Here is a 14,307-nt window from a genome sequence, read left to right as displayed (position 1 = left end):
TCATCTAGTTCAACCCCCTCATTTTGCAGAGAAGGAAGCTGAGGACTAGATAGATAAGATGATATGACCAAACAAATTTGTTAGAGTACGAAACTAAATCCAATTGACTCATAAATGACTCAGTAATATGAAGAAGTAAATGTGCCTTCTGGAGATTGAATGTCTTGAACATAAATTTATTTTTATTATCATTGAGCTATATGCAGTGATCAGACAGCTAGGTAACATAGTAGCTAGAGCATTGAGCCTGGAATCAGGAAGATTCATTTTCATAAGTTCAAAATCAGCTTCAGACATGCATTACTTATGTTACCCTGGGCAAGTCATTTTATCCTGTTTGCCTCAGTTTCCTTATTTGTAAAATGAGCTGGAGGAAGAAATGGTGAATTACTCCAGGATCATTGCCAAGAAAACCCTAAATGAAGACACAAAGAATCAGACATTACTGGAAATGACTGAACAACATGTAGCTACTGCTAGGATTAGTGAGACAAAGTCATTTAATGTGTATTGCATTCTTAGATTTTGGTCATCATGTATTTCTCCAGTGAATGGATATAAACAGATTATCATGTAGGCAGTTCACAAAACTGTTTGTATTTAAAAGATGATCTCATCATGTTACTGGATATGGCCAACATAAAAATGGGTTTGGTATGTGAATGTGCCTATTTCTTACAAGGATATGGGTGGGAGAGAGAAAAAAGAAATGCTTTTTAATTTAAAAATTATTATAAAAAACTGTCTTCATATTGGAAAAATTGGAAAGCAGAAGGCAAGCTTGAGGAATCATGGTAGATAGGCAAAGAGGGTTTACACTCTAGATAAGGTCATTGGATCAAAGTCACACAATACAAGAGACATCTCATTGAGGTAGCACAGTTTGCTGGCTGGCTTTAGAGTCCGAGGAGCTGGATTCTACTTCCACATATGCCATATACTACTCCAGGGCTTGCTCCAGGGCAAGCCACATAATCATCATGGGCCATTGTTTTCTCATCAGTAAAGTGAGTAGATCAGATGTACTAGGAACTTTATTCTCTTCGAATCAGAAAGTCTACTTTAAGGTGGCAATGACTGAGAGATGACATTGGGGAGAAAATCTCTGATCAGAAGTCATGCTCTGATCTTGAGTTATGGGATGAAGGACCAGGTGAAAAAGAACACAAGGTCAACAATGTTACAGTATGTATTCGGTGTTTAATAATGTTTCGGAAATCGAAGAGAGCAAGAGATCTCTGTTACTCTGGGATTGTAGAGTGCATTTCCCACCCACCCTTAGGCTTCTCAGAATATTTAAGGGGTATTGATAGGGAATCAATTAACATTACTGGTGTCTTTGGTATGGTATAAGAGAGAGACAGAGAGAAAGAGAAAAGGAGATACAGAAAGATGGATAGACACACATGACACACAAAGAAAGAGAGAGAGACAGACAGACACACACACACACACACACACACACACACACACACAGAGAGAGAGACAGACAAAGACAAAGAGAGAGAGAGAGACAAAGACAGAGAGACAGACAGAGACAGAGGGAGGAGGTGGCACAGAGTCCCAGGGACAATTTTCTTTGAGGGTATGTTCTTCAGCTCTGATCAGAATCATCAGTATCCTTTATAAATTCCCTTCTTTTTTTGGTGATTAAACCCCTGAATTTGCAAAACTTTCTTGAGGTCTGATAATAAATAGCTCAATTAAGAGTGCCCAGTTCTCAAATTGAGAAAGATAGGAAAAATAGATAAAATTTTTAAAAATTGAAGAGAAGAAAAGACAAAATAGGACAATAAAGAAGAAGAGGCAAAATAGAGAAGAGAGGAAAGGAGAAAAGAAAGGGGGAAGAAAAAAGGAAAAAAGTAGGAGAAGGGAAAGTTAGGGAAGAAGGAAAGGGAAGGGAAGGAAAGGGAAAGGAAGGGAAAAGAAAGGAAGGGAAAGAAAGGTTTGTGTACCAAGGAGAGGTATAGCAATGGAATTGGAGACAAGGAAATATCTGGATCATATCCTGATTCAGACATTTACTAGTTGTGGAAACCAAATAAGTCACTTCTCTGAATTTCAGTTTCCTTATCTGTAAAATCTAGTACCTACTTCTTAGGGTTAACACGCCCATCTTTAAAACTGGTTGTGAGTATTAGCCTGAGGAACTTCTGGCAAGGAAACTCCCTCTCTAGGCAGATTGGTTCTTGTTCAGCCAGCAACTTGTGTTTTGGAGAACTACCCAGAAGCACTGTAAAGTTTGTGCCTTGCTCAATCAACCAGTCAATCAATGAGAATTTATTAAGTGCCTGCTATGTGCCAGGCACTGTGCTAAGTGCTAGGAACAGAAATCAAAAGCAAAAACATCCTCTGTCTTCCAAGAGCTCAAATTCTAATGGAGGACACATATGCATATTTACATGTAATCACACACCATATATACAATGCATAAATGCCCACCCACACATATATATGAAAGATACAGAAAAGGTGGAAGATACTTAGAAGAGAAAGCATTAGCAGCTAGTGGCGTTGAGAAGCCTCCAGGAGAAGGTACCATTTAAGATGAGACTTGAAGGAAGTTAGGGAAGCTAGTAAAGAGAGAGAATATTTCAGGCAGAGGATGCTAATGTAGAGGGATAGAGATGGGATATGGAGTACAATGTGTGAGCAATAGCAAATAAACCAGGATGGCTCCTTCAAACAATGGATGAAGGTGCAATAGTATTTAAGAAGATTGCAAAAATAGGAAGGAGCAAGTCATGAAGGTCTTTCAGTGGCAACCAAAGGAGTTTATATTTGTTGCTAGAAATAATAGAGAGCCACTCAAGTTTGTGGAGTGGTAGTGGTGATGGCAGTGACATGGTCAATGTTCTTTGGGAAAATAAGAATTAAATGAAGGATGAATCATAATGGGGAGAAACTTGGGGCAGAGAGAGCAATTGGAAACTCATTGCTATAAATTAATGTGATGAGGGGCTGAGAGAGGGACTGCATGAGTTGGGGAAAAAGGCATAAGTGAGAGATATCGTCGAGATAGAATTGACAAATGTTGGCAAATGACTGGATATGGATGTTGGATGGATATAGAATGGATGAGCAGTCAAGGATGACATAGAAGTCACACAACCAATACTTGTCTAGCTTCTCAAGTCTCTCTGTCCATGCTTTGTTTATGAAGAACCAAATAAATACGAACTATGATTATTATCATCATCATCTTTAGGAGGTTCAGTGGAAAGTGAGTACTTGAGCAGTATCTTCTTGAAAAAAGGGGGAGAGAAAAGAAAGGAGATGAGCATTTGTGAGGGTCAAGCACTGTCCTAAGCACTTTACAAATATTTCATTTGATTCTCAATTCCGGGACATGGATGCTATTTTTATCCCCAGTTTATAGTGAAGGAAACTAGGGCAGATGGAGCTTAAATAACTTGCCCAGAGTCACAAAAGCTAATAGTGAGAGGCCAGATTAGGTCTTCCTGAGGATTCTCCTAGTCTTGAATGGGTCCCAGTAATGGTGGTTCTGTCATTTTGGTAGTCTATAAATCACTCTCATACTATATCTCTCGTCTGCCTAACCTACCTCCATGTGTCTTTAAGTCCAAGTCTGAAACAAACCCAGATTCAGGGAAGTAAAAAAATTAAATAGAGTTTGAAAATACACCATTCCCATTCTAAACCATGTTCTTCAGACTCAGTTGCTTAATGCCCTGGGAACAATGATAAAAATAATACCAAACCACATTTACATAACTCTTTAAAGTCTGCAAAGTACTTTACATGTATTATCACCAACTGATGGATTCTCTAAATCTACCTGAAAGGTAACTTTAAATTGTCTTTTTTTTTTTTTTTTTTAAGGGACTTTCAGGAGGAAAATCTGTGTCCTGGACTACAATGAGCCAGACATCTATCTTCTCTAGACTTCTCCAACTCCAGCTTGATACCAAATGCATTTAGCTTTCATTCTCCTTTGATGAAATGATTTCTAACAAATTTTGTCAGGAGCACTTTTAAAGTCATTCAAGCTACAGGTACAAATTGGGTGCTGTCAGCCTCAATCTGAATCTGCCCCACTGTGACCTTCCTGCATTAAATACAGAGAATTACATCTCAGGAGATGAATGGATAAAGAGGCAAGGTGTCCTGGCTTTCTAGACCATCAGCTTTATTGTTCCTAATGAGTGTGAGTTAGAATTCTCCATCACCATTAATGGTCCCTGGCAGAAGTGAGTCACTTATAAATAAAGAGGAAGAGCTTTGTTATAATTAGGGATGGAGATTCGGCAATGTGCAGTGATTTTATGAGAAGGGAAAATTTCAGGTAACTGGAGCCTTAGATGACACTCAGCCTAATGTGTTTCAGAGATAAAGCTTCTTGGGGGAAATAATACAAAAGCCACAATTCACATCTACCTAGAATTTTAATATCTGAAAAAAATTTCTTTACATGCTTTGTCACACCTGGACTTCATCACAGTCACAGGAGACAGATGAATCAGATATCATTCTTTGCATTTTCTAGATGAGGAGAGAGCCTCAGAGATCTACACTCACATGGGTAACCAGCAGGAGAGCAGAGCCAGGATTTGAATGTGGACTTGGGGATTCCAATTCCAGCACTCCTTCTGTAGAATACTTACTGTGGGGTGATTAATTATAAATGCCTCATTATTATAGTACTGCACTGGGGATGGAGCCAACCCTTGGTATGTGATTTCTTGGAGATATTGACTAGATAGGTACCTTCTCAGGTACTTCATGGAGTATTTTGTCCAACCCTTTTATTTTCTAGAGGAAGAAACTGAGTCCCCGTGAGGGATTATATGATAATGATGATAATATTAACAACAAAAACAAAAACTAATTAACAACATTATAATACATATTTATATAGCTCATATCTATATATATTTATACAGCATAGATAACATTTATATATTTATATAGCACATTATATATATTTATATTTGTTTCTAAATTTATATAGCAAAATCTATTTGAATATTATTTTTATAATATAATTTTCAATTTGAATAAATATATTCTATATAAACATTAATATATATTATTCTGTCCAAAGGCTTTAAGGTTTAGAAATATATTATATATGTTATTTTTAAAGGAACTAAACCAGATTTTGAATCCAACATGTTTTATTATACATTCAATCCCTTTCTCCATAACCCACTCCCTGTAATGTATATATAGAAGCACTTAGGTGGCAGTGTGGATAGAATGTTGGACTGGGAAGATGTCAAGAAGATCTGAGTTTGAATATAACCTCAGATACTTATTAGTTGTGTGATCCTGGGAAAGTCACTTAACTCTCTAAGATTCAATTTTCTCATCTGTAAATTGACAATATCCTTATTTTTAAGGATACTAAAAAAAACCCCAAACCTTCACAGGGTGTTAGATCAAATAAGATAACAATATAGAAAGTGCTTTGCAAATTGTATATAATTGCTAGCTGTTATTATTATTATTAATTATTGTCAATTATCTAAGTGAAATCAGTTAAATTGATATCAAGGGCAGCTTTGAAGGAAAAAAGACATTGTAGTTGAGCAGGTAACTGTATCTGTATGTATGTATAAATGAGCATGAACACTCTCTTTTGTAAGGTTTGGGCAGGGGAAGAGTTTGGGAAAGGGGAGGAGCATTTCCTGTGCTAAGCATTTTATAGATATTATCTTATTTGATCTTCACAACAACTCTGGAAGATAGACCCATTTTATACCTGAGGAAATTGAGGATGAAAGAGGATATTGTCAATTAAAAATTTCAGCATGACTATTTATGGGTATATACATATATGTTTTATATATTATATTATATACATACATATAATATATAAATAAATGTAGATATAATAAATATAAAATATGCATACTACAAATGTGTGTGTGTGTGTGTGTGTGTTAGCTGGTAAGTCTATTTCTCCCCCATGTGTTTGTTGACCTCTTCCCTAAATCAGTGAAAGGCAATAAGGGCAGCAGACAAAGTGGTGGCTCTAGGGGCTCCTCTAGTGGTTAATTCAGCCCCTTCAATCTCTTTTTGAGTCTAGGGTCTATGCCCACAAGATCACAGGTTTGGAGCTAGAAATTCAAGTTCAGTCAATTAATCCCCTCATTTTAGAGATACGGAAAGAGAAGCACAGAGAGGGAGAATGCCTTGTTTCAGAGTTGGGATCTGAAACTAGACAGTTTATGTGAAGATCCATTTCTCTTTCCATCATACCAAGCCAATTCACAGGATTCATAGATTTGGAAGAAGAATTTGGAGATTTCTTCTATTCCAGATTCTCCCTAGTAGTAGATTCCATTAACTAGCTTGTCCAGAGGAATGGTAAATGTTTAACATTTGGCTCTTCAAGAAATGAAAGTAGAGATAGCATTTTTAAGCTTAATCCGAATCATTAAAATCTAGTGCCATGCTTTAAGTTTAGACAATCAACAGACCAATAAATCAAGCCCTGGTTTGGAGTATTTGCCAATTTCTGAGCTACAGACACATTGAAAATTTAACAATAGGCTCTCAAGAATCTTAGGGAGCTGGCTCCAGCATACCTCTGATTCTTGCAGCAAACTAACTCTTTTCCCGGGCCAGATTCCTGCCTGGAAACAATGCATATCAACCACTACTCTGTTTGATGGAGACCAACTGGGCTCTCTTTTTATTGATGCAAAATAAAAGTATATTGAAGTTCCATTCTGAAGGGGTTAGGTTAGATATACTTTCTCAACAGTGGAGCTATGGACAAGAAGAGAAAATAGGGGTTATCTTTCAGATATAAATTGTTCCTTCCTTAGGCTCTGAGGAAAGGGAAGGGAAAGAGTTAGAGAAATTCCTAATCTTCTCTTCAGAATGCCAGTCTCTGCCAGGGGATCACTTAGCATGCAGTTCTCACCACCTCAGGTTCTGAATCAAGATAATTGACAGTTCCCCCAGATACCTTCTGGACTCTGAGGAGAAATTGTGAAATCTATTAACATTTCTACTGACTCACCAACTGATCCCCAGGTCCCTCAACCCTTTTTATTCCTTTGTAATTAGTAAAAGCATTGAGAATAACCGGGGTCCTCTGTTTGAATCCATTTTAGGGTGTTTCTGTCCTTTGTTTATGTAGGATTGCTGGGGATTTTCCTGTGTTTCATAAGTCTTCCACTCCATGTAGGAGACGAGCACCATGGTGCAAAGCCTTCGTGGAAGAGCCCAGGGATCATGTTCTTTCTCAGCACAATCAGCGAGAGTCCAATGATCCACTGACTGACTCCAACTGAGTGAATGACAGGGGCCAGCCATCTGCCACTGAATGCATGCCAGCTTCTCGGCAAGGAACCAGCATGGGAAGGGTGGAAGCTATTTTGGTATGAAGCTCTGTCATTTACATAGAACAAGATGCTAGAGGTCAATGCCCAGTAGCAGGTATAAAAACTCCCCCACTTCCTCTCCTTAGCCCTAAGGGAATTAGCCTTCAACAGACAATGACAAACTGTGCTTCCTATCTTGAGTGAAAGGAAGAAAAAATAACCTGGGAACTACATGGGAAATTAAGAATGAGACAAGAGCAGTGGTGCCTTGGGGAGGAGGAAGTGGAGGAATCCCCATTGCTATGGCCACTTAGAGCACCTATGCTGTAGAACAGATGCCCCCCTGAGAAAGAAATGGGGGAGAGAATGCCAGGTTATGTATGGGGTGGGAACTATAGAATCAAGCTGTGTGCCAGGTCTGGTAGGTTCTAAGTTTGCTGGGTTTGTTTATATTTCTAAATTCAAAGCTGGAGATTTCTCACACTCATCTTTCTATTCTTTCCTTTTTCTTCTTCAGAAAAGTGTGCCTATCCCCAAATCTCTATTTTAAAAAAAGTTTGCTTGCTTTATTTCCTTAAAAAAATTCATTTTCTAAGATACATATGGTTGACAATTGCATTTTTATATATACTTGAGCAAATGAAAATGAGAAAAACAAAGGGGGAAAGGAGAAAACAGAAAAAGAGAAAGAGAGAGGGGGGAGGAGGGGGAAGAGAGAGGGGAGGGAAAGGAGAGAAAGTGTGAGAAAGAGAGAGAGAGAGAGGAACATAGTAAAGAGGGATGGAGAGGGAGGAATGAATAGGTAAGGAAGGAGGTACAAAGAAAACTGGAAGGAAAAGGAGGGAGGGAGAAAAGGGAGAGGGAAAAAACTTAAAACCTTTTCCCTCTACATTTTCCATATATCACTTTCTTAGAGTATTGTTTGATTATATCATATTTATATACTGCTGCATTTGGTTTTGTCAATTACTCATCAATCTATTGATCATTTGGTATATAAGTTGCTTGAAAAGTTTAGTGACTTTTTTAAACTTAGAGCCCTCATAAGGAAGTGGAATCTCTTAATTTTAGAAATGAACAAAGAATAAAAATAAAGACATTATAAGGATGTTGCAAAAAAATTAAAAGGTCCCTTAAGTAAACTATAACTTTAACCCAGAAGAGTTCTGATAGAAATAAACATGGATATGATGCCTGAATTTATTGTCAAGATGTTTAAGGAGAGTTTTATTGAGAGGTCTTGGCTTTCCAAGTTAACCAATCAGTGGATAGTCATGGAAAGACTGGACAATTTTCCATTTACAGAATAATCCCACAGACTATCAAGGACTCTGTAAAGACAATTTATGACAACAATTTACTGCTTATAGGAAACCTAGTTGGATTTCTTGATGAGCAGATAAAGATTGTTGAGCACTTAATTTAGTAGACTTATTAAAAGAAATTGCCAACCAATTGTGTGAAAATTGTCAGAACTAAACTATAGCTTAGAAACAGATATTTCAAATGAGCATCCAATTCTGATAGAAGGAAGGATTGAATCCAAAGGCAATAACTTTCTTGGCTAGAATTTCAGCTACTGAGATTCCTCAGATACAGACATACCCCACAGAACATAGTAACACTGTCAGTTCTGGCCCTTCCCTGTTCCCTATGCCTCAAGTTCACATTAAAAAGTCAGATTTGAAGACTATGGTAAGCTTGGGTCCTCAAGCAACTTAGCTATAGGAACAGGCTAGCCAGCAGATCACAGTTAAGATAGGTCTATGTGATCACTGACCAGACTAACTTATGGTATTACAGGGAAAACTGTAGAAGTAATTACAATGTAACCAATAATATTTATCCTTGTTAATATGTGTCCTGCATATACTTACATATTATTGATGAACAAGCCAATTAGAACTTATTTTGAGTATTTTTTTGTTTCTTTTTTATTTGCTGCTGTGGTTCTGCCATTGATACAATTAAATTTCAGCTATGTAATTAAATAAGATTTTTTTGCTTGTATATTTCTGATTATGGACATTTTATTGTTCTATAGTCCTATTGATGTGGTGTCTTTCCTTGGTTGTTGTCCATATTTTCTTGTGTTCTCCAGATATGCAGATACTACTCTGATATGTACCTACAATATTTCCTGTATTTGATCTGTAGTCACAGAAGCAGCCTGTCACTGCGATATGTCTTTTCATATGTCTATATGTCTATGTGATATGTCTATACAGATGATATGTATTTGTTGAGAATGGGATCCTGAGATGATTATATGAAATGCTGGGTTAATCATCCTTGTTCTATTAAGTGGTGATAGGTATGTTGATGGCATGATATAGAATTAGAGATCTCAAGTATAATTTGGCTGATTTTGCAAGAGGCTGAAAATTTATGACTCTGGGGAGAAATGTCAAGGGATTTTATAGGCCAATGCTTATTGATTTGTTCCCCTTCTTGATTCTTAGGAAATTAGCCTTGACCTATACTGACAAGGCTAGACTATGATTAATAAGTTATTCCTCCTATCTCAAAGAAAAGAAAAGTCAGAAGCCATAAACTGGTGTATATACATGGCCCGGGCAAGTTTCACTGAAGATTGAGAATGAAATTGGCTATGGCTTGGATATCAGAGGAGCCATGAACATTGGTGGGCAATACAGTGAAGACTGGTATTATGTTAGGAAAATGGGGGTAGAGAAAAGACAGAGGAAAAAAGAGGGGAGGAAAGAGAGCAAAAGAGAGAGTGAGGGTGAAAGACAGAGACAGAAAGAGAGAGGGGGAGGGGCAGGTACTGTGACTGAGCCATGTGCTAATATCAAGGTAGATGATTTAATTCACTCACGTCATTTTTCTCTCTGCTTCATTTTTTTCCAGGAAGTGTGATTATCTCTTCAAATAGGTTTCTTACACATTTGTTTATTTTATTTTCTTTTTGCCTTAAAACCAGTTTTCAAAGACAAATGTGATTAATTTTACAGATCTATGTTTCTCTGCATAAACTTAGCTGAGAAAGACAAGAGGAAAATATATATGTGTGATAAAAAACTTTTTAAAAACTACTACTATACATACACAGAGACACATATGTGTATATATATATATATATATATATATATATATATATTTCTATATATAACAAAGAGATTGTTCTTTAGCTGGGGAGAGCAAAAAGAACTATTAATTCATTTTTATGACTTCCCAGAGTGTTGGTAGGATAAAATATGGAGCAGGATCTTCTTAGATAATAAATCAGCAGTCTAGATGCAGGGGGAAGTAGAGGCTATTCTCCATTTCTAGAATGCTCTGCCCCCTTATCTCTTCCTTAGTTTCTTTAGTTCTCTTTAAGCCTCAGCACGAACATTACCTTAATGAATCCTTTTCTGGACTGTGCTCTTCCCCTTGCTCCTTCCTTCCCCAGATGATGTTTTCTCCTTTCCAATTATCTTCATATACTCTGTATTTATCTTGTATATCCCTAGTTATTTAAAATCGTCTCTCTTATTAGAATATATTCTCCTTGAAATAAGGCACTGGTGTTTTCTTTTTATCTACTTTGTTTTTGTTTGCTTTTGTCTTTCTTTATATTATTAGAGCTGGGCACAGTGCCTGATATAGAAGCAAGCCTTTAAATGCCTGTTGATTAACTGATAATCTGAGAGTAGTATGATAAAATACCTATCATTTTCTTGATAATTTCCCTCCTTTCCATTGTCTTCCCTGACTTATTTGAATGGAAAACCATTTCTACAGAAGGTCAGAGTGGGAGAAGGATCTGGGAAGGTAAAGTAGGAGGTGGGAGAGGATGTAAGGGAAAGGATAGATAGCCCTTCTCAACAACACAACAACACGATACCACCATTCTGCTGCTCCCTTCCTATATCATTGTACTCTTTAAAGTGCTTTCATTGCCACTCTCAAATGACATTCAACAGGTGGATGGACCAGTTATTAATATTCTTCCCATTTACAGATATGTTTGAAGGTGCAGGGCTCTTGAAGAGACTTACCAGGATTCCAAAGGCAATCTAAAGCAGATATTCTCACAGTTCTCTCTCCTCTAGATATCAATTTCTCCCCCTAGACTTCAGCCCCTTCTCAGGCTTCTGGATCTCAGACCCTGCCACAAAAGAGATCGGAATCAAAACTCCTCTGTATTTATTTAACAAACATGCATTGAGCATTCACAGTATACAATAACCCATACTCCAAGGGATCATAGTTAGTCTTCCTTCCCTTTTTACCAGATCTCAATATTCTCCCTACTATTCCATCTGCCTTCCCAGTCTTTGGCACATCTTTGTCCTGTTACCTTAAAACCGCCCATCTCTCTCTCTCTCTCTCTCTCTCTCTCTCTCTCTCTCTCTCTCTCTCTCTCTCTGTGTGTGAAGCACCTCAAGTGCTGTAATAGTTATTATTATTATCATTCCTACCTGTCCCCCTGTTAACAAACCACCCACCTCCTACCCCCGGCTGCTTAGGGAGCCGAAGGCTCAGAAATTCAGGACCGTGGAGGTCCACGAAGGACTATCTAGTCCACCCTTTATAAGGATCCCAAAGAGGCAGGTAGGATCTTTGAGATTCCTCAGCCGGAGGGGTTACTGCAGCTTTCGAGGCTGTCTGATATTCTCCCATAGATCCTGGGTGAATCCACAGGTGCCCCGGGAGCTGGATGCGGAGGCCCCCTGCTCCGGCCGCGCGTCCCGAGCTATATGACTCGGGCAGGATATCGCCGCGTCTCCCCGGATCTTGCTCTGCAGACAGGTACCCCAGTCTCTTATTGGCGCCACTTCCCTCCTCCCACGGTCCAGATCTCCAGGATCCTGGAATGCAGCTGCGGCTCACTAGCATCCTCCCTGTCCTCCCCCTTCCCCTCCGCAACTAGTGGGGTTCTTCCCCATTCCCCATGGACCCCCCAGTTTCTGGGCTCTGTCCACCCCGCGCGAGCCTGGAGACCCTCCGGGACCGGGTCTATAAGTACATGCAAACCCGGGATGGAGCGTGTGTGTGTGTGTGTGTGTGTGTGTGTGTGTGTGTAAGGGAAATGTGGAATGGGCGCCTTCATAATCCCACCCAAGGTGGCCCAGTGCCCGAAGCCAGTCTCCTTCCCTCTCCAAATGCCTCCGCAAGTGCCTGGGCGGCGGGACAGAACCGACTCACCCGAGCGGCCCCGGGCCGGATAGGGCTCCGGGAAAAGTTTCCCGGCTCGGCCGAGTCTCCTTGGGCCGTTTGCTCTGTCTGTGCAGCGGCCGAGAGCGGAGCGGGATTACAGCCCGAGCCAACGCCAGCGCGGCGAGCCCGAGCCAGAGCTGGGCGCCGGATCAGGCTGGGTGCGCAGGAGAAGCGAGGGGAGGGACGGGGACCCGGGGGGGAGAGGAGGGGCCCTGGGCAGGGGGGGCGGGGGCTTAGGCGGAGAGGGGCGGGGCCCTGGGTAGAGAGGAGCGGGGCCCCGATGCCAGCAGCGGCCACTCAGGATCTCCTTGGATCAGGGGGCAGGAGATGAGAGGATTTCTTCTCTACGCCTTGCCGGGCGTTGCTGGAAGTGTGGGAGGGAGAGTGAGGAGGAGGAGGGCAATGGGGAGCCGCGGAGGAGTTAGGAGGAGGGAGAGGAAGAGGGATAAAGAACCCCGCAGAGGAAAAGGCATGAAGGAGAGAATGGGCAAAAGGGGAACAGAAAAATAGGAAGAAGTGGCTTGGCCTTTAACACTTGACTGACCTGTCTCTTTAGTCTGCCCCCCAGCAGCGTTTCTTTACTTTTCCATCCTTGGGGGCAAAGCAGTATCTAACCATCAGAGAGCTGTTCAAAAGTGGCAAGGCCTGCCTCCCCAGGTTCTGAATTCCTCTTAGGGTGGTTCAGGCAAAGACTTGGTGGCTACCTGCTGGGATGGTAGGGGAATCCATGCTCCCCATAAGTTGTTTGTGAGGTGGCTGAGGTAGAGTGATAGGAGGACTGGATTTGAAACCGAAAGATCTTGCCTCCTACATCATTGTATCAAATCATTTAAGGGCTGGGGGGTAAGGGAGATTATCTCAGATTCTACATCTCCAAAAGGAGGGGGGAATTGGATTAGATGATCTTGAAAGTTCCTTTCAGCTCCAAATCCTATGATCCTAAAGGATCTCAGAGATCCTTTTTAACTCAATGATTCTTCCTTTCCCCTTGGTCTTTGGGTGACTGATTCCTTTTATCGTATAGATTTTTATTTGAAAAAATATAGGGAAGGAGAAATATAGGGAGAAGACCCCTCCCCCTCTATAGAAAGACTCCAGTGAAATTCCTGCTCTCCACTTTTAGTCTGGTTTCCATGGTCACCGTTAGTCAGAAACCTTAATGAACTTGTTCAGGACCCAAGTAACCTTAACTTTCAATTCATTATTGGACTGTGAGATGAAAGCATGTGAGACCTGGTCAGAATGTTTACTCATACCACGCACTGGGCAGTCAAGCCAGCCTCACTGAAGCTTCATGGCACCCTGAGGGAGAAAAGAGAGGCAGTATATGCCAGGCAAGCCAAACCAGCACTAGCACCAGACCAGCACCAGCACCAGCAGCACTACCTCAGAACCCTGAACCTAAGAGCTCTGGGAAGAATAATGCTTCCAGCTCAGTGCTTTCAGCCATCATCCTGGGAAAATGTGAAGATATAGTCTGGCAACTACTTCTATAGGTGCTACTGCCACAGTTACTGAAGACCCAGAAAGGAGAGTTCTTGTTGCTAAAGTCTTTGTCACAGTCAAATAATTCAACATCAGAAAGAAAGTTTGTATTAGTGAAAGTGACATCAAAAGAATACTATTTACTTCTGCTTTGCCACTGTACACTAAGGAACATGGAATATTTTCATCTAACTTGCAGCTGAATACTTCCCTATGTATCATCTGCTCCATTAAAATGTGAGCTCTGAGAGGTCAGGGACTATTTGACTTTTCTGTTTCCGTCCAGTGCTTATCATGATGCTTTGCACGTAGTAAACACTTAATAAATGCTTCATCTGTTCATTCATTCATCTCTTCT

General features: G+C 40.1%; 1 protein-coding gene across 4 annotated transcripts in view; it reads right to left on the bottom strand.

Annotated features, from left to right (window-relative positions):
• Positions 1–12,846, bottom strand: part of HRH1 (histamine receptor H1) — a 137,923-nt gene extending 125,077 nt beyond the window's left edge. For 3 of the 4 annotated variants that reach the window (XM_031955233.1, XM_031955240.1, XM_031955247.1), the window contains exons 1-2: positions 12,453–12,846; positions 11,303–11,412 (exon numbers count right to left, since the gene is read on the bottom strand). The gene's annotated coding sequence lies outside the window, so the exon portion shown is untranslated. The remainder of the gene's footprint in view (positions 1–11,302; positions 11,413–12,452) is intronic. The other variant, XM_031955226.1, reaches the window with a different exon arrangement.
• Positions 12,847–14,307: the final 1,461 nt, after the last annotated feature.

The sequence above is a fragment of the Sarcophilus harrisii genome, chromosome 1 (genome assembly GCF_902635505.1).
Source record: "Sarcophilus harrisii chromosome 1, mSarHar1.11, whole genome shotgun sequence".
NCBI classification, from domain to species: domain Eukaryota; kingdom Metazoa; phylum Chordata; class Mammalia; order Dasyuromorphia; family Dasyuridae; genus Sarcophilus; species Sarcophilus harrisii.
The sequence above is the reverse complement of the archived record's forward strand: the minus strand, read 5'-3'. Positions and strand labels throughout refer to the sequence as shown.